Source organism: Schistocerca gregaria, chromosome 2, assembly GCF_023897955.1.
Source record: "Schistocerca gregaria isolate iqSchGreg1 chromosome 2, iqSchGreg1.2, whole genome shotgun sequence".
Classification (NCBI taxonomy): domain Eukaryota; kingdom Metazoa; phylum Arthropoda; class Insecta; order Orthoptera; family Acrididae; genus Schistocerca; species Schistocerca gregaria.
The window spans coordinates 578,013,774-578,032,865 of NC_064921.1; positions in this window are offsets into that span (position 1 = coordinate 578,013,774).

Here is a 19,092-nt window from a genome sequence, read left to right on the forward strand (position 1 = left end):
GACGAATGTTGAAAATTAGGCGGACTGATAAGGTAAGGAATGAGGAGGTTCTACGCAGAATCGGAGAGGAAAGGAATGTGTGGAAAACACTGATAAGGAGAAGGGACAGGATGATAGGACATCTGCTAACACATGAGGGAATGACTTCCATGGTACTAGAGGGAGCTGTAGAGGGCAAAAACTGTAGAGGAAGACAGACATTGGAATACGTCAAGCAAAAAATTGAGGACGTAGGTTGCAAGTGCTACTCTGAGATGAAGAGGTTAGCACAGGAAAGGAATTCGTGGCGGGCCGCATCAAACTAGTCAGTAGACCGATGACCCAAAAAAAATATTTTTTTCAGCCGTGGCTTGTTATACGGACAATTCTATAATTTTCATATCTGTCAATACCTTCTCTCTGTGGGATTGGAGTTATTATATTTTTCCATTATTCGAGCGATATTTCAAAAATAAGAAATGCCACCAGGACACAGTACTAATGACAGAGCAAAATTCATAGCTACACATTTACGGCTCCCCATAGCTGATATTTTCAATAAACTTTGTTTATTCCTGAGTTATTTATTTCTCATAGGTGTGACAGAAACGATCCTGTATGTTCCCCTTGCCTTTTACCTGATTGGCAAATAAGTTAGACGAGCTTGTACGGGTAATTAATTTCAAAATGTTTCTAATTTATTGCATGCGTTCCCAGCGGTGAGTAGAACTTCTAGTTCAGTGCAGTTTGCAATCAATGATTCTCTTTGGTGGTGAGCGAAGCCGCCCAACGTGATAGCGAGGGGTGGGGTTTCCGGATTTCAGTCCGACGTGGCTTGTTTATCGATGGAGCAGTCGCCACGCCCTCTGGTAAATGTGCCTGTGAGATAGTTCCCGTGTGCCACACCCGGCGAGGGCCTCCTGCAGTCAAAAGAATGGCAAGGAAGTGCTCCAACTGTATAGAGAAGCCCATATTGATAAAACAGTTTCTTCCAGCGAAACGAGACAACCCCTAAAGCAGAAGCCCTGATTCTTGTTTTCTTCAACAACTGTCTCAATGAACACCGGAAAAACTAATTTGTCTTTCTACATTTTGATTACGGTTGCTCTTAATCCATCATCAATCAAAGACGTTAAACGATAGCAACAAGTTCGTATCATTTCGCACAACACAATGTCCTTATAGTTTGAAACTAATTTTTGTCGTTTAATTTGTGAGTTGGGAAAAGCCATGAAAAGATACTTACTACTATAATGAAAGGCTGTAGAATACATCCCTTTTCGCATCTTTACAGAAAGATGTGATCGGTGAATCTGGTAGCTGTCATTAAACATTTAAATATTTTTCTTACGTAGTGGTTAGACATTAACACGCTACATTGGCTTTATGCAAAATACTCAGCATAAGTTATGGACCACATCTAAAACATATACGGAATGCATGTCATACGAAAAACGTTACAGCTAACAGTTTTATGAATATATCCTCATTCTGAGTAAGTGACGTTTTCTTGGTCCTGCTAGTCGGTGACATTGCAGTGTTTGTTCTTCTTAAGTGGCCGCACTAATTTCCTGTACTACGTTCAATAATTTTTGCTCGAACGTTATACTACAATAGATGTATCAAGTACGATTCATTTTCATGATTAAGTTCTATTTTACGTAACCGGTTTCTCGTTCTCTACCATCACTGACCCTAAAACAGCATTCATTTTGAACAAGAGATTATTAATTGTGAAATGTAAGCTTACCTATTTTAATTTCAAAATTTCCTGGACAGAAAAATCATCACTATGATACAGTATAAATTTCAGGGCCTAGTATATTTTGCATAATTTTCATTTATAGGTCTGTTGCAACTCATCTGTCGTACAGTTGTTTAAGTCGCAAACAACATCAAATAGTCCGAACTTTTCCGAATGCCTCGTGGTAACAGACAAATGGAGTGTCATTTTTCATTAGACAATAATCAGTTGGAGAACGAATTCGCAGTAGGTCGCTTTATGACATAGGGGTTAGCTGTGAGCCAAAGCATTTGCGTCCATAAAAAACGTTTACTAAATGATACCGCGACCTAACAGAGAGCCAGTGAATAAATACTGCACAAATTACGTGTACATAAAAGTTTTCTGGGTGTAGTACCGCGTCATAATATAGAAACTACTGCTGCTGGAGAAAAACCAACATTTCGGCCACGATTGCAGCGGCCTTCTTCTGGGTGTAATGGTGCGTTCTAGCTACGCAGTGTCCTTTATATTTTGTTGTTAGACTTCACTGCGCATGCCATTACGTCATAATCTAAAAAGGTAGTTGGTTTCATTGGTCACTTAAGGAAGAAGGAGAGGGAACTTTTTTTTTAATAGGTTATTGCGGTGGAGGGCGAACGTAACCTCTGTTGTCTATTGGCTCTTGTGTTAGTACCATGATGGGTACATATGAGAAGTTGGCTGCTGTTTACCAACTGCTGGACGTCGGCCGCGCAGCGGCAGTTACTCGCCGGTAGTGCTCGTGCCTCGTGTTGACAGTGTGATCTGTTGGGCTCTGATTGCTGGCAGCCAAGATGGGGCAAGCCTGAGTCAATACTCCCTGCTCATGTTCTTAGGCTGTTTAAGTCGTCCGCAGCTCGTGGTCGTGCGGTAGCGTTCTCGCTTTCCGCGCCCGGGTTTCCGGGTTTGATTCCCTTCGGGGTCAGGGATTTTCTCTGCCTCGTTATGACTGGGTGTTGTGTGATATCCTTGGTTAGTTAGGTATAAGTAGTTCTATGTTTTAAGGGACTGATGACCAAAAATAGTAAGTTCCATAGTGCTCAGAGCCATTTTTGATGTTTAAGTTTTTCGATGGCCTCCCTGATTTTGCGTTTCGTCATTATTGGCTGCTTGGCCAACACACAGGCTTCGCTGAATTTTATTTGTTTTCCGCAGTCTTGCTGCTGTTCTGACAGTGCGGAATTGTTGTGTTGCCCTAGACGAATATAATGCTCGTGTTCCCGAATGCGCTTTGCTATTGGTCCACCAGTCTCGCCGATGTATGTCTCACCACATTCTCACCCCACCTTGTAAACGCCTGCAGTGTGTAATGCATCCACCTTGTCCTTGGTGGAGCCTAGCACGTCCTGGATCCTACAACCACTATAGAAGACAGGCTGCAACCCCAACGCGGCGAAGGTGTTTGCCTACTCGGTCAGTAACGTTTTTCACATAGGGTAAGCGTACTGTTGGCTGCAATTTGTCTATTTCCTTACAAGGCTGTGTTTATCGACTTATGGTTGTAGCCATTGGCTAGAAATGTTGTGCGTAACCTTTTAAGCTCAGGTGCTGCGTACGGATTGTCAAAGAACGGATGACAGAGTTCTTCTGCGCTGGGTGGTGGTAGGACTGTGCGTGCAGATACCTGTCTGCATGTTTAGGCTTGTGATATACTCTGTGCCCCAGTGTGCCCTCCGTTCTCCTGTACACTTCGATGTCTAGAAATGGGATAGCACCATTCTTTTATACTTCCAGCGTGAACTGTATCTTCCCGTGCATATTATTCAAATATTCCTGGAACTTGTGTAGCTCCATTTCACCATGAGGCCATATAGCGAACGTGTCGCCCACGTATCTCAACCAGCAACGTGGTTGTAAAGGAGCTCACCCGAGGGCAGTTGCTTCAAAGGCTCCCATGAATATGTCGGCTGCCAGCGGAGATAGAAGAGACCCCATTACTACGCCGTCTGTCTGCTCGTAGTATTTTCCTTGCCATTTGAAGTACGTTGGAGTCAGGCACATCTCAACCAGGTCGCATATGTCTGGCGGGACATGCTTCTGAAGGATGCGGATAGTTCCATCTACTGGCACGTTCGTAAATAGTGATGTCACGTAAAAACTGACCATGATGTCCTAGGTAAAATTGTTTCTCCCTTTAGGCGTTCTATAAAGCGTGTCGAGCTCTTCACACTAGCGCCCATCTTTCCAACTAGACGTCTTAGTTTGGAGGCTAGGTACTTTGTCAAATTGTAAGTAGGCGAATTGATCCCATTCATTATTGGCCTCAATGGACAACTTTCCTTATGTGTCTTTGGGACACCGTAAATTCTAGGAGAGACTGGTACTCTAGGAATAAGACCCTTGGCTGTGTCTCAATTCTCGAGTCCTTAATCGCGGCCTGCGTCTTTCGAATTATCTTCGCCGTAGGGTCCGCCCTTAGTTCTTTGTAGATGCGATCATTTAATAATTCCTTCATCGTGTCTTAGTACTGCGAGGTGTCTAAGATGACAGTAGTATTGCTTTTGTCTGCTGTTGATAACACAATTTCGTCGTTGTCCTTCAGTTCCCTGATAACTGCTTTTTCCTCTCTGTTAAGGTTGTGTTTCTGTGGCTTGGTACGTAGTAGAACTTGAACCGTTTCCTGTCTAATTTTCTCAGCTTCTATCGCAGATATGTGCCGGAGTACTGTTTCCACGGGTTCGATAATTTCTTCCGTGGGAATCCGCTCAGGTGTGACGGCAAAGTTTAGTGCTTTAGCTAGTGCTTCTGTAGGTGCGTTGCTGGTGAGATGAGATAAAAGGTTCACCACTGTTCGAGATGTATCCAGTCGAGACGTAGTGTAGCTGCTCAAATTTCTTCTTCTGGCGAATGGCGTCGGTTTCACTACTTGCATACGCTTGCAGGTGAGTGATTCTGTCGACGTTATTCGAGTCGATAGGCGATAATCGTGGCCGAAACGTTGGTTTTTCTCCAGCAGCAGTATTTGTTTTACATTATGACACGGTACTACACCCACAAAACTCTTAAGTCGACTGACTCTGGCCGCGGAATTCCTACGCAATTAAATTACGTGTAATTACTAAATGAAAATCGTATAGTTATCATTCTGTGAGACAAAAATGTACCCTTAGCACACATGAAGACTGACTTACAATTGATTGTTTGTCTTAAAGAAACAAGTTATTCAGAACGAGGGCCTTACATAGGCGAATAACGCACACAATGAAACATAAAAGACTGTAAAGCTGGCATAGCACAGCAAGCAGAGTGTATGCATTAAAGTGGTTCACTTGCTACATATAAACAGACGCGATTTCTTTAATGCTGGTATGTATCTTAAAGGTTTAATAAACGGGGCACTACTTCACTCATACAAAATCTGATACATTGAACATCCAGGCCAAAATGGTCACTGTTAATTAACGCAGCGCTTGGTAACGAATAACAGAGTCCGTTGATATGTACACAAAGGAAATTCCTTTGTATGATAGTTCATCGGACTTCGTGTAAAGATACAGGCTCGACTTTCAAACGATAAAGAAATAACGATAGAGCGTCTCTCCTGGAGGGAGTCATAGAAACTTCAGACAAATATGGGAGAAAATCAGGATGGTTTTCGAAAGAGAAAACCTTCAGAGAAGAGAATTTTAATTTCAATTCAGTAATCTACCACAGAATGTTATCCAGCAAACTTATAATAGTATAATTTACTGATCTGAAGAAAGCATTTGATTCAATATACATACAAACATAACATCAACTAGAGAATTTGGTGTTAAAGCAAAATTAGCAAACAATATACATGGAACCATAACAAATAAGATAACTGAAGTTAAATTTAAAGGGGAACTGTACTACCCTTTGGATATAAAAACTGATGTTGGAAAAGGGGAATGTTTATCACCTTTACTGTTTAACTGCGTTCTAGAGAAAATGTTGTTGTTGTTGTTGTTGTTGTTGTTGTGGTCTTCAGTCCTGAGACTGGTTTGATGCAGCTCTCCATGCTACTCTATCCTGTGCAAGCTTCTTCATCTCCCAGTACCTACTGCAACCTACATCCTTCTGAATCTGCTTAGTGTACTCATCTCTCGGTCTCCCTCTACGATTTTTACCTTCCACGCTGCCCTCCAATACTAAATTTGTGATCCCCTGATGCCTCAAAACATGTCCTACCAACCGATCCCTTCTTCTGGCCAAGTTGTGCCACAAACTTCTCTTCTCCCCAATCTTATTCAATACTTCCTCATTAGTTATGTGATCTGCCCATCTAATCTTCAGCATTATTCTGTAGCACCACATTTCGAAAGCTTCTATTCTCTTCTTATCCAAACTATTTATCGTCCATGTTTCACTTCAATACATGGCTACACTCCATAAAAATACTTTCGGAAATGACTTTCTGACACTTGAATCTATACTCGATGTTCACAAATTTCTCTTCTTCAGAAACGCTTTCCTTGCCATTGCCAGTCTACATTTTATATCGTCTCTACCTCTACCGTCATCAGTTATTTTGCTCCCCAAATAGCAAAACTTCTTTACTACTTAAAGTGTCTCATTTCCTAATCCAATTCCCTCACCATCACCCGACTTAATTTGACTACATTCCATTATCATGGTTTTGCTTTTGTTGATGTTCATCTTATATCCTCCTTTCAAGACACTATCCATTCCTTTCAACTGCTCTTCCAAGTCCTTTGCTGTCTCTGATAGAATTACAATGTCATCGGCAAACCTCAATATTTTTATTTCTTCTCCATGGATCTTAATACCTTCTCCGAAGTTTTCTTTTGTTTCCTTGACTGCTTGCTCAATATACAGATTGAATAAAATGGGGGAGAGGCTACAACCCTGTCTCACTCAATTCCCAACCACTGCTTCCCCTTCATGTCCCTCGACTCTTATAACTGCCATCTGGTTTCTGTACAAATTGTAAATAGCCTTTCGCTCCCTGTATTCCCCCCCCCCCCCTACCTTCAGAATTTGAAAGAGAGCATTCCAATCAACATTGTCAAAAGCTTTCTCTAAGTCTACAAATGCTAGAAATGTAGGTTTGCCCTTTCTTAATCTAGTTTCTAAGGTAAGTCGTTGGGACAGTATTGCCTCACGTGTTCCAACATTTGTACGGAATCCAAACTGATCTTCCCCGAGGTCGGCTTCTACTAGTTTTCCATTCGTCTGTAGAGAATTCGCGTTAGTATTTTGCACCTGTGACTCATTAAACTGATAGTTTGGTAATTTTCACATCTGTCAACACCTGCTTTCTTTGGGATTGGAATTATTATATTCTTCTTGAAATCTGAGGGTATTTCGCCTGTCTCATACATCTTGCTCACCAGGTGGTGGGGTTTTGTCAGGACTGGCTCTCCCAAAGCCGTCCGGAGTTCCAATCGAATCTTGTCTACACCGAGGGCCTTTTTTCGACTCAGGTCTTCCAGTGCTCTGTCAAACTCGTCACGCAGTATCGTATCTCCCATTTCATCTTCATCTACATCCTCTTTCATTTCCATAATATTGTCCTCAAACACATCGCCCTTGTATAGACCCTCTATATACTCCTTCCACCTTTCTGCTTTCCCCTTCTTTGCTTAGAACTGCGTTTCCATCTGATCTCTTGATGTTCATACAAGTGGTTCTCTTATCTCCAAGGGTCTCTTTAATTTTCCTTTAGGCAGTATCTATCTTACCCCTAGTGAGATAAGCCTCTACATCCTTACATTTGTCCTCTAGCCATCCCTGCTTAGCCATTTTGCACTTCCTGTCGATCTCATTTTTGAGACATTTGTATTCCTTTTTGCCTGCTTCATTTACTGCATTTTTATATTTTCTCCTTTCATCAATTAAATTCAATATTTCATTTGTTACCCTAGGATTTCTACTAGCCCTCGTCTTGTTACCTACTTGATTCTCTGCTGCCTTCACTACTTCATCCCTCAAAGCTACCCATTCTTCTTCCACCGTATTTCTTTCCCCCATTCCTGTCAATTGCTCCCTTATGCTCTCTCTGAAACTCTGTACAACCTCTAGTTCTTTTAGTTTATCCAGGTCCCATCTCTTTAAATTCCCACCTTTTTTCAGTTTCTTTAGTTTTAATCTATAGGTCATAACCAACAGATTGCCCCTGGAAATGTCTTACAATTTAAAACCTCGTTCCTAAATCTCTGTCTTACCATTATATAATGTATCTGAAACCTGTTAGTATCTCGAGGCTTCTTCCATGTATACAGCCTTCTTTTATGATTCTTGAACCAAGTGTTAGCTATGATTAATTTGTGCTCTGTGCAAAATTCTACCAGGCGGCTTCCTCTTTCATTTCTTTGCCCCAGTCCATATTCACCTACTACGTTTCCTTCTCTCCATTTTCCTACTACCGAATTTCAGTCACCCCTGACTATTAAATTTTCGTCACGTTTCAGTATCTGAATAATTTCTTTTATTTGATCGTACATTTCTTCAATTTCTTCATCATCTGCAGAGCTAGTTGGCATGTAATCTTGTACTACGGTAGTAGGTGTGGACTTCGTATCTATCTTGGCCACAATAATGCGTTCATTATGCTGTTTGTAGTAGCTTACCCGCATTCTTATTTCCCTATTCATTATTAAACCTACTCCTGCATTACCCCTATTTGATTTTGTGTTTATAACCCTGTAGTCACCTGACTAAAAGTCTTGTTCCTCCTGCCACCGAACTTCACTAATTCCCACAATATCTAACTTTAACCTATCCATTTCCCTTTTTAAATTTTCTAACCTACCTGCCCGATTAAGGGATCTGACATTCCACGCTCCGATTCGTAGAACGCCAGTTTTCGTTCTTCTGATAACGACATCCTCTTGAGTGGTCCTCGCCCGGAGATCCGAATGGGGGACTATTTTACCTCCGGAATATTTTACTCAAGAGGACGCAATCATCATTTAATCACACAGTAAAGCTGCATACCCTCGGGAAAAATTACGGCCGTATTTTCCCCTTGCTTTCAGCCGTTCGCAGTACCAGGACAGCAAGACCGTTTTGGTTATTGTTACAAGGCCAGATCAGTCAATAATCCAGACTGTTGCCCCTGCAACTACTGAAAAGGCTGCTGCCCCTCTTCAGGAATCACACGTTTGTCTGGCCCCTCAACAGATACCCCTCCGTTGTGGTTGCACCTACGGTACGGCTATCTGTATCGCTGAGGCACGCAAGCCTCCCCACCAACGGCAAGGTCCATCGTTCATGGGGGAACATCAGGAATTTGGAGCTAAAAAATCAGAAAACTGAACAAGTAATTCTAGGACGGGAAACAAATGGAGTTAGGTTGAGCAGCCTGACTTATATAGACAATTTTCCTGTGCTTTCAGAATACATAACAGACGCAATTATTAAAATAAATCTGGAATAAAACTACAATTTGTCTCAAAATTTAACCACAAAAAAATTCATGACAAACATAAAAAACAACTAAAATTTATAGGTTACACCAATGGGTAAAACAGAGCGATAGGTAAACATAAATAAGGAACTACACAATAGAACGGACTAGAAAAATGTACAGTACAAGTAAGTGTTAGCAAAATAATGAGAGCATACATTTTAGGAAAAATATTTAGGACAAGAAATGCATATCTAAAGAAAAAATAAAACACTATACCTCAATGGTACGACCGGAATGTATATATTTGTGTGAAAACCTAACGATGAACAATAAGCTGGACAGAATAGAGGTACTTGAAAGACAGATCATTAGAAAAATAATGGGTGCAATACGAAGTAAAGATTGCTGGAATATGAGAAGTATAGAGAAAATATTAGAAATAAGCGATAGAAGAAGGTGAATTTTTTTGGATACCTCTATCAAATAGATGAGAACAGGTACACAAGAGATATATTCTTGTATTTGTGGAAGAAAAATCGAACGTAGCACGGGCTACAGTCCTAAGGCAAGAACTAGAAAAAGCATAAAAAATCGGAAATAACACAAGGAAATCTTTTCGAAAATAAAATATTAAAAATCTAAATGTTTTCAATGGAGATAAAAATAACAAAGCGGGAACAGCATGTACAGAAGAAAGTGAAAGACAACATGGAGAGAAGTGCTCAATACGAAAATCATATAAGAGCGCTTATGGCGCTCGATGGTTGCATCACCAACTATGTCGCTTCTAACTTAAATTAAACAGTTAAAAATAGTTTACTAAACTCATTTAAAATTTAAAATTTAAATGCAATTTAACGGAAAGTGAATGGAATATTATTGACAAAAAGCTTACAGTAGAGACACTTACATCTGCATTATTCGAAATATACACTGAGTAAGCAGTATAGGAAACAAAGGAAAAATTTGGAGTAGGAAGAAGAAATAAAAACTTAGAGGTTCGCCGATTACATTGTAATTCTGCCTGAGACAGCAAAGGACTTGGAAGAGCAGTTGAACGGAATGGTCATTGCCTTGAAAGGAGGCTATAAGGTGAACATCAACAAAAGCAGAAAGAGGATAATGTAATGTAGTCGAGTTAAGTCAGGTGATGCTGAGGGAATCAGATTAGGAAATCAGACACTTAAAGTAGTAAAAGAGTTTTGCTATTCGGAGAGAAAAATTACTGATGATGGTCGAAGTAGAGAGGATATAAAATGCAGAGTGGCAATGGCAAGGAAAGCGTTTCTGAAGAAGAGAAATTTGTTAACATCGAGTATTGATTTAAGTGTCAGGAAGTCGTTTATGAAAGTTTTTGTATGGAGTGTAGCCATGTATGGAAGTGAAATTTCAACGATAAATAGTTTGGACAAGAAGAGAATAGAAGCTTTCGAAATAGGGTGCTACAGAATAATGCTGAAGACTAGATGGGTAGATCACGTAACTAATGAGGAGGTACTGAATAGAAGTGGGGAGAAGAGGAATTTGTGGCAGAAATTGTCTAGAAGAATGGATCGGTTGGTAGGACATGTTCTGAGGCATCAAGGGATCACCAATTTAGTACTGGAGGGCGCCGTGGAAGGTGAACATAGTTGAGGGAGACCAAGAGTTGGATACCCTAAGCAGATTCAGAAGGAAGAAGGGTGCAGTAGTTACTTGTACATGAAGAAGCTAGCATAGGATCTACACCTAAATCTACAATTACATTCATACTCCGCAAGCCGCCCAACGGTGTGTGGCGAACGGCACTTTACGTGCCACTGTCGTTACCTCCCTCTCCTGTTCCAGTCGCGTATCTTTCGCGGGAAAAACGACTGCCGGAAAGCCTCCGTGCTCGCTGGAATCTCTCTAACTTTACATTCGTGACCTTCTCGGGAGTTATAAGTAGGGGGAAGCAATATATTTGATACCTCACCCAGAAACGCTCCCTCTCGAAACCTGAACAGCAAGCTACACCGCGATGCAGAGCGCCTCTCTTGCAGAGTCTGCCATTTGAGTTTGCTAAACATCTCCGTAACGCTATCACGCCTACCAAACAACCCTGTGACGAAACGCGCCTCTCTTCTTTGGATCTTCTCTATCTCTTCTGTCAAACTGATCAGGTACGAATCACTCACTGATGAGCAATACTCAAGCATAGGTCGAACGGGTGTTTTGTTAGCCACCTCATTTGTTGATGAACTACATTTTCTAAGGACTCTCCCAATGAGTCTCAACCTGGTACCCGCCTTACCAACAATTAATTTTATATGATCATTCCACTTCAAATCGTTCCGCACGCATGCTCCCAGATATTTTCCAGGAGTAACTGCTACCAGTGTTAGTTCCGCTATCATATAATCATACAATAAAGGATCCTTCTTTCTATGTATTCGCAATACGTTACATTTGTCTATGTTAAGGGTCAGTTGCCACTCCCTGCATTAAGTGCCTATCCGGTGCAGATCTTCCTGCATCTTGCTACAAGAAGAACATGCTGTGTTCTGCTTGCTAAAAACTCTTCAATCCAGCCACACAGCTGGTCTGATGTTCCGTAGGCTCTTACTTTGTTTATCAGGCGACAGTACGGAACTGTATCGAACGCCTTCCGGAAGTCAAGGAAAATAGCATCCACCTGGGAGCCTGTATTCAATATTTTCGTGGTCTCATGAACAAATATAGCGACTTGGGTCTCACACGATCGCTGTTTCCGGAATCCATGTTGATTCGTACAGAGTACATTCTGGGTTTCCAGAAACGACATGATACGCGAGCAAAAAACATGTTCTAAAATCCTACAAGAGATCGTCCTCTGAGATATAGGTCTATAGTTTTGCGCATCTGATCGACGACCCTTCTTGAAGACTGGGAGTACCTGTGCTCTTTTCCAACCATTTGGAACTTTCCGTTCCTCTAGAGCAGGGGTCTCCAAACTTTTTAGTGCGCGGCCCACATTGACACCTCCACGAAGTCAATAGGACCAGGATCTACCTAGTGGGATTAAAACACCACAGCACTCCACGATCACCGTAAGGTAAGAATAAAGGAAAGATGAAATCGCAAAAATCTAAGGTTCTGGGAATAGCTAGCACTGACACGAACTACGATTTTTATTTAATTACATAATTTTGATTGGTGGGCGTACCTGTCCGAAATTCTGGGGTATTTTATTCTGGCGAATTTCACCGACAAAAAAGTATGTCACTGCACATTCTTCACGAAAGCATCCTGCAGAGTTAACGAAATCTCAAAATCATTGTTAGCAACACTATTACTGCAAGACGTAACAGAGGTAGATTATGTCAAGGCATTGTTATTTCAAACGGCGCAACAATAAATTTAATTATGTAGTCTTGTAGCGAGTTTCAGAGACAATTTCGCGGTGTATTCGTCGCGATAGGCCTCGAAACTCAATTGTTGGCAGTATAGAAACCACCTTAAATATTTAGTGGGCCGGATACCGGGGATGTCCGGCCAGCTAAGGAGGGCCGGTTTGCCGGTCCTCGCGGGCCACTTTCGGCCCGCGGGCCGTAATTTGGAGGCCCCTGCTCTAGAGACTTGGCGATACACGACTGTTAGAAGAGGGTCAAGTTTTTCCGCGGACTCTGTGTAGAATCGAACTGGTATCCCGTCAGGTCCAGTGGACTTTTCTCTGTTGAGTGATTCCAGTTGCTTTTCTGTTCCTTGGACACTTATTTCGGTGTCAGCCATTTTTTCGTTTGTGATAGGATTTAGAGAAGGAACTGCAGTGCGGTCTTCCTCTGTGAAAAAGCTTTGGAAAAAGGAGTTTAGTATTTCAGCTTTACGCGAGTCATCCTCTGTTTCAATGCCATCATTATCCCGGAGTGTCTGGATATGCTGTTTAGAGCCACTTACTGATTTAGCGTATGAAAAGAGCTTCCTGGCATTTTCTGTCAAGTCGATACATAGAACTACTTTCGAATTCACTAACGGTCATGGAGAGCTGCATCAAACTAGTCTCTGGCCTGAAGACCACAACAACAACTCATCTGCATTGTGGCACTGTTAAGTGTGAAAGAACCAAATAAAAGCATATTGTATTTATACAAATAAGACGATTATACAGTACACATAGTCTGGAAAATAGGAGATTTGAGTTCTGTCAATGAAGAGGACACTTACAATTGTGTTCTATACATTTTGTTTGAAAACAAATAGCTAAATACCTTATCTGTTCGATTAAAGCAATTTTACTTAGTCACGTATTGTTAGTGTGACTAAGAATCACATGTCAGCATGTATGTTAAAAGAGATTTTTTGTTACTACTTTGTACAGTCTAAACGTTAACTGTGTACGTATGATGTTCAGTTTTGACACTAAATGTACTGGGTCCTATGTAGGAAGGAAGCTTCGGTCGTCGAAGGTAGGACGCGTTGTAGGGAAGTAGGGATACGGAGTGCCAGGCCGGCGAAGCAGAAACTAGTTACAGGCTTCGGAATAGGTGGTTTCATCTTAAGGAGACGGCTTGCACTCGTCAGATACAGATAGCAAGGAACAATGGTTCGTTTGTATCAGTATCATGTAAGTCCTGTATTATGGTGTTCTGAAATAAAACCCTTATTAACACATACATAAAAATCACACAGTATCATAACAGATTGTTACTCATTAGAATATATTAAATGAATATGTGATTTTACTGAGGACAACTTCTTTCTTTTTTTCTAGGTTGTAGGTCTAGCATTAGTTCATAGTTTTCTAGCTTTTACTCACAGTTTCTGGCTTTCGTCTCAGGTAGATATAAAGAAGTCACTTTATACTCCTCAAACGAAACTTTCATTTATTTCATTAAATTTTAGTAAGTTTGCTTAAAATATAACAGAATGTTTGTTGAGACCTACTCAAATTGTAATTTATTGTTCATTCCTGTTGGATTGGGGTGATACTTTAGATAGCTGTTAGATTAATAGCGGCGGATCTCTGAGACAATAATGGAACGACCAAGAGCCCATCGGCTGAACCAAAAATGTATGGGAATTTTTTTTTTTTTTTGGAACAATGGGGTTAGGTACTTCTAGTTAACTTTGAGCAGGTCTCCAGGAAGTTGTATCGGCGTTCAGAATTGGTGGTTTACATATAAAAGATATAGAAATGGGAATTATAATAATTGCATTTCCAAGTCATTTGCGCAGAAAACAAGCTGTATATCCTTAGTGAATTTCTCGTTTGGTCTTTGATTATGTTAGGCATTAAACTTTATTTTTGAAATATGGAATGGTCTGTATGTGACTTCTGAATGTTTCACAAAGGCCGTGTTACCCTTAGGTGATTGTAATGGTCTTATAGTGCACATGTATTGTTTACAAAGTGCCATACATACCTCTTGAACTAGTTCAATCACTTGACAGCAGCTAAACAGAATGTAGAAAACCAAAGTTATTTCACTCAACCATTTAAACTTCAAGCATGCGGGCTCCATGTCTAAGGCACCGCCAACAGTAAGAATGAAACCGCCTCAGCATCCAGATCGTTGCTCAAGCCACCGTGTTGCTGGTCAGTAGCAGAACTCGGACTGCGTGAAACAGTCGTGGAGTTCTGTGTACGCACTTCTCAGTTGCGACTTTTACTGTAACATCAATCATCTCTTGAATGGAATAACATTCCGTGTGGACGACAAGAGCTCACCTCAAGATCGCCACGCCATACTATTGTTCGTCAGTATATATCTGTGCTATAGTCTAAGCCTGTACCTGTTACACTTTTATTTCTAATCCATTTTAGAACTGGCTGGTTGAAATTGTTTACTGTCGTGATTCCTCTGCGCCTTGCTCCTTGCGTTATTTATATAGTGCTTTACATACATGTTTCTAGATTTCATTCACGTGAAATCCAATTAGAATACAGTTACTGACGTGACATTTAGCTGGTACTATCCCGTCAATTGTTCCGAACAGGGAAAAATCACTCAATGATGTCTGGCATCAGTGACCAATCCATCATCATCACATTAATCGTACTATAAACAGCACCACACTAGTGCAATAAATGAGTCTCAACATAAGAGAAATGTATCAGAATAACTATTTTCGTAACTCCGTTAGAAAAGAAAAAGTAAATTTTCATGTGTTTGAGACTTGATTTACATTAGGCCTCGGTCTTCGACACAAGCAACGCAATTCTTTATACATACCGCACGCATCGAAACATTCCTAGAGTGCTCGCTGTATTACATTTTCGTCTCCTGTTTTGTTTTCATTACTTGAGGTAGCAGATTGGTGACGTACAACTGAATACTAGATAAAAAATAACGAAAGAGCGCTTATAATAGTCGATTGTTGTGTCAACACTGACTTGAATTAAATGACCAGACGTCATTTATCACAACTGAAACAGGAGAAGAGAAAGGTAGATCATCTAAAAAATAAAAATGCAGTATGACTGAATGTGACTCATTTAAAATCGGCAAAAAGCTTACAATGGAGACATAACACCTGTAGTGTGCCGCTGGCAAGAGACGAAGAAGAAAACAAAATTTGATCGTACTTAGCACAGTTGAGGTGAGTGTACATTCACAGAACAAAGATTAATATAATGTCAGTTATTTACAAGGGAAAGTTATCGAAAATGCTTTGACCGTTTTTACAAATACAGTGTTTTACTGTATTTATTGGAGCTGTTTTAAGTCCAGAAACACTTTAACCAGGCGCATCTTCTCGGTTTCGTAAAAAGTGAACTACAGCAGGCAACGAATAAGGAATACCAAAGACACTGTCTAGTGCTACAAACCAATGATCTAAGTAAGTTCCTAACATTTCAACAGTCCAATCAAGGCTATTTGTAGTGTTTGATTTTTTAAAGCACAGTTCAGCAATGGACGTCTATACTATCAGTCCGCGATTACTCACTTTTGAAGTAGCAGACAAATACCCTGATATGTCTAAGTCCGAAAGAATTAGACACTGTGCCATCACTTAACGCACGTGTGTCTCAGTGGCCGCACAATTACTTACGGACCTTACCCAGCCACTCACAAACAGCAAAAGACCGTAAGATGTAGTCCACTTGCTCCTATTTCAACTCTGTCACGGGACCAACTACCTGGGCTCAAACAATATCTACTCTTTACCATTATTCGTTTAAAATATGTTATAGAAATTTCAAATATTCCAGATATATACATTATATATAATTATCACATGGACTTTAATAGTGCGGCTGGTCTCGGAGGAGATTCGAGTCCTCCCTCGGGCATGGGTGTATGTGTTTGTCCTTAGGATAATTTAGGTTAAGTAGTGTGTACGCTTAGGGACCGAGGACCTTAGCAGTTAAGTCGCATAAGATTTCACACACATCTGGACTTTTTTTTTTGCACTTTAATATCAATTCATTTCAGTAACTATTATTACACAATCACTCTTGTATTACATTTTGTATCTCGCACTAACGGCAATCACTAACTAAATCAGATACTTCCTTCTCTCTTGCTGATACCTTGCTAGGCTTCTGAAATATTTTCTCTACAAATATTAATACCCATATTCCTGATTAAATAAGCAGAGACAATTAATAATGTTAATACATGTAATTCATGCAGGTGGCTAATCTTTTCGTGTAACTCTCGAGATATCTTTAGTTTGGTACACAGTCCTACAATAATATATATTTTCTCATTTATAATAAATAGTTGGTCTTTTGTCTGCTTGTCTCGTGTGTTCATTTTGTAGCTGACCTCAACAGTTGAAGTACCGTACGTATTTTTAGTCAGTCCTTAGTTCTTGTTACTGCTCTAATAAACAGTTTACCGAACAATAGTTGGTAAGTCAGGTGATTAATGTGTTTCAAACAGGGTTATAACTTTATAGGAATGGTGTCTTGATTGCGATTTCAGTGCTGTATGAAAGATTTCTGTAGTTCTATTCGAAACGATTTCAGCGTTTTTCGTGAACATGTATGTTTTTGTATAGGCTATTCTACTCCGTAATAGACTGATGGATGCAGCAAAGAAAGAATCTAAGTTGAATAGTTACTTTTATTGGAAGTAACGCGTTCTGCCAGGTTAACGCTGCATCAGATTTCTTCTAAAAAGAAAAGAAAAACAAAGGCACAGTCGTACGAGAGTATAATCCTAGGGCATGGTTCGAATGGCTCTGAGCACTATGGGACTTAGGTCATCAGTCCCCTAGAACTTAAAACTACTTAAACCAAAATAACCCTAAGGACATCACACACATCCATGCCCGAGGCAGGATTCGAACCTGCGACCGTAGCTGTCGCGCGGTTCCAGACTGAAGCGCCTAGAACCTCTCGGCCACAAACCTCTGTCGGGCATGGTTCTAAGCTGCATTAAAACATTACTTTCTTCAGACAACGAGGGAACAAATAAACACACTTAAATGCTATAAAGAGCTTTTCACATCACTAGCTGACAACACGGTCAGTCATAACTAATGGTAAATGAACAGGCTAAAAGATATTTCTGACCGACTAGATTCACTAAAACAAGACGGCAATAAACCAGCGATGAAAATATAAAAATAAAAGTAAGGGATTAACAAAACAGACAAAAGGAACGGAGAACTACCTTTGAAATCGTGATCCCCATCGAATGAAGCTCAGGGTAGAGCCAAATGCACATCGCTTAAGTCAGAAAATTAGGTAAATAAACTGTCTACGGGGCGGCCACGTTGGAACTAGTGCGAAATAAGCACGTGTGGGCTGCGAGAGTACAGCGGAACGAGCACAGAGGGCACAACTGTGGGAAACTTCTTGACTAAGATAAGCATAAAGCTATAGGAGTGAATCATTAAAAATAAAAAATACGATTCATCAAAAACACGTCATGAGCTGAAAAATCTACAAAATGCGAGAAATACAAGTGAAATATGTGAATAGATAGCACAGTTTCAAAAAGTAGATAACAGCGTCTAAGATAGAAGCAGAGAAGTACTGAATATTAAAAAAACGTCAAAATTAATGAATATTACAAAACAGACTTTGGTTTAAAAGAGGTCAATAAAGGTCAAAGAGGGTACAAATTAGGTTTACATGAATAAAAGAGGGGTATGGAACAAAAACGGGAAAATTGTACATTACAAAAATAAGGAAGAGGAAACGGCTAGTAACTTAGGAGAACTTTTATATCACGGGTTACATGACATCACAATTCTGATTGTTACTGAACAACTTGTCTTTTTGAAGCCTACTATTATTGCCAGTTCAAGGCACAGTAATACCCATCTCTTCAAGTAAGCTCAATTCTTCCCCTTATTTTCCGTATTAAGTATTTTCTAATTATTCGGGGTCCGAGAATGGCGGCGGCTAGCTTTCAGACGTTCAAAATATTCCGAGTTGTGTATGATCTGACTTTTTAAGTTCAATAAATGTTAACGGAGTCTCGTCTTCAAGATCCTATCTACACTGCTGTCCAAAATTAAAGCAACAAACCAAATGTTTTGCGAGAGGGCGTTTATTTTGCCATTAAACAGGTGATAGTAAAATAGAAACAATGTAAAGAATACAGAACGTAATCAATTGGAACATACATAACGGTAGACCAAACTTATCTTGGCTTTTATGCAACTTAACGGATTAGCACATACATTCTAAACAACTGGTTAATGTGCTCAGTTCTTTCTTTCTTTCTTTCGCTGGTGCCATATCCCTCACTGACGCAGGGTCGGCATTGTTAGGAACAGATTTGGCAAGGTTAGTGGAAAGGGGTAGCTGGATGCCGTTCCTGCCACCACCCCGTACCCCCCAGGACGGAATTAGTGTACCCCTGCTGTCTGCGACTAGTGTAATTCATGGAATAGCGCGAACGTGCTCAGATGTCTACGAGTCATGTAAGTGAGGCGTAATGTGGGGACCCGCCCGCTATTCTCCTAGAGGGATGTGGAAAACTGCCTAAAAACCACATCGAGACTGGCCGGCACACCGACCGACGTCGGTAATTCGCCGGGCGGATTCGATCGGGGGCCGGTGCGCCTACCCGAGTCCAGAAAGCAGCGCATTAGCGCTCTCGGCTAACCTGGC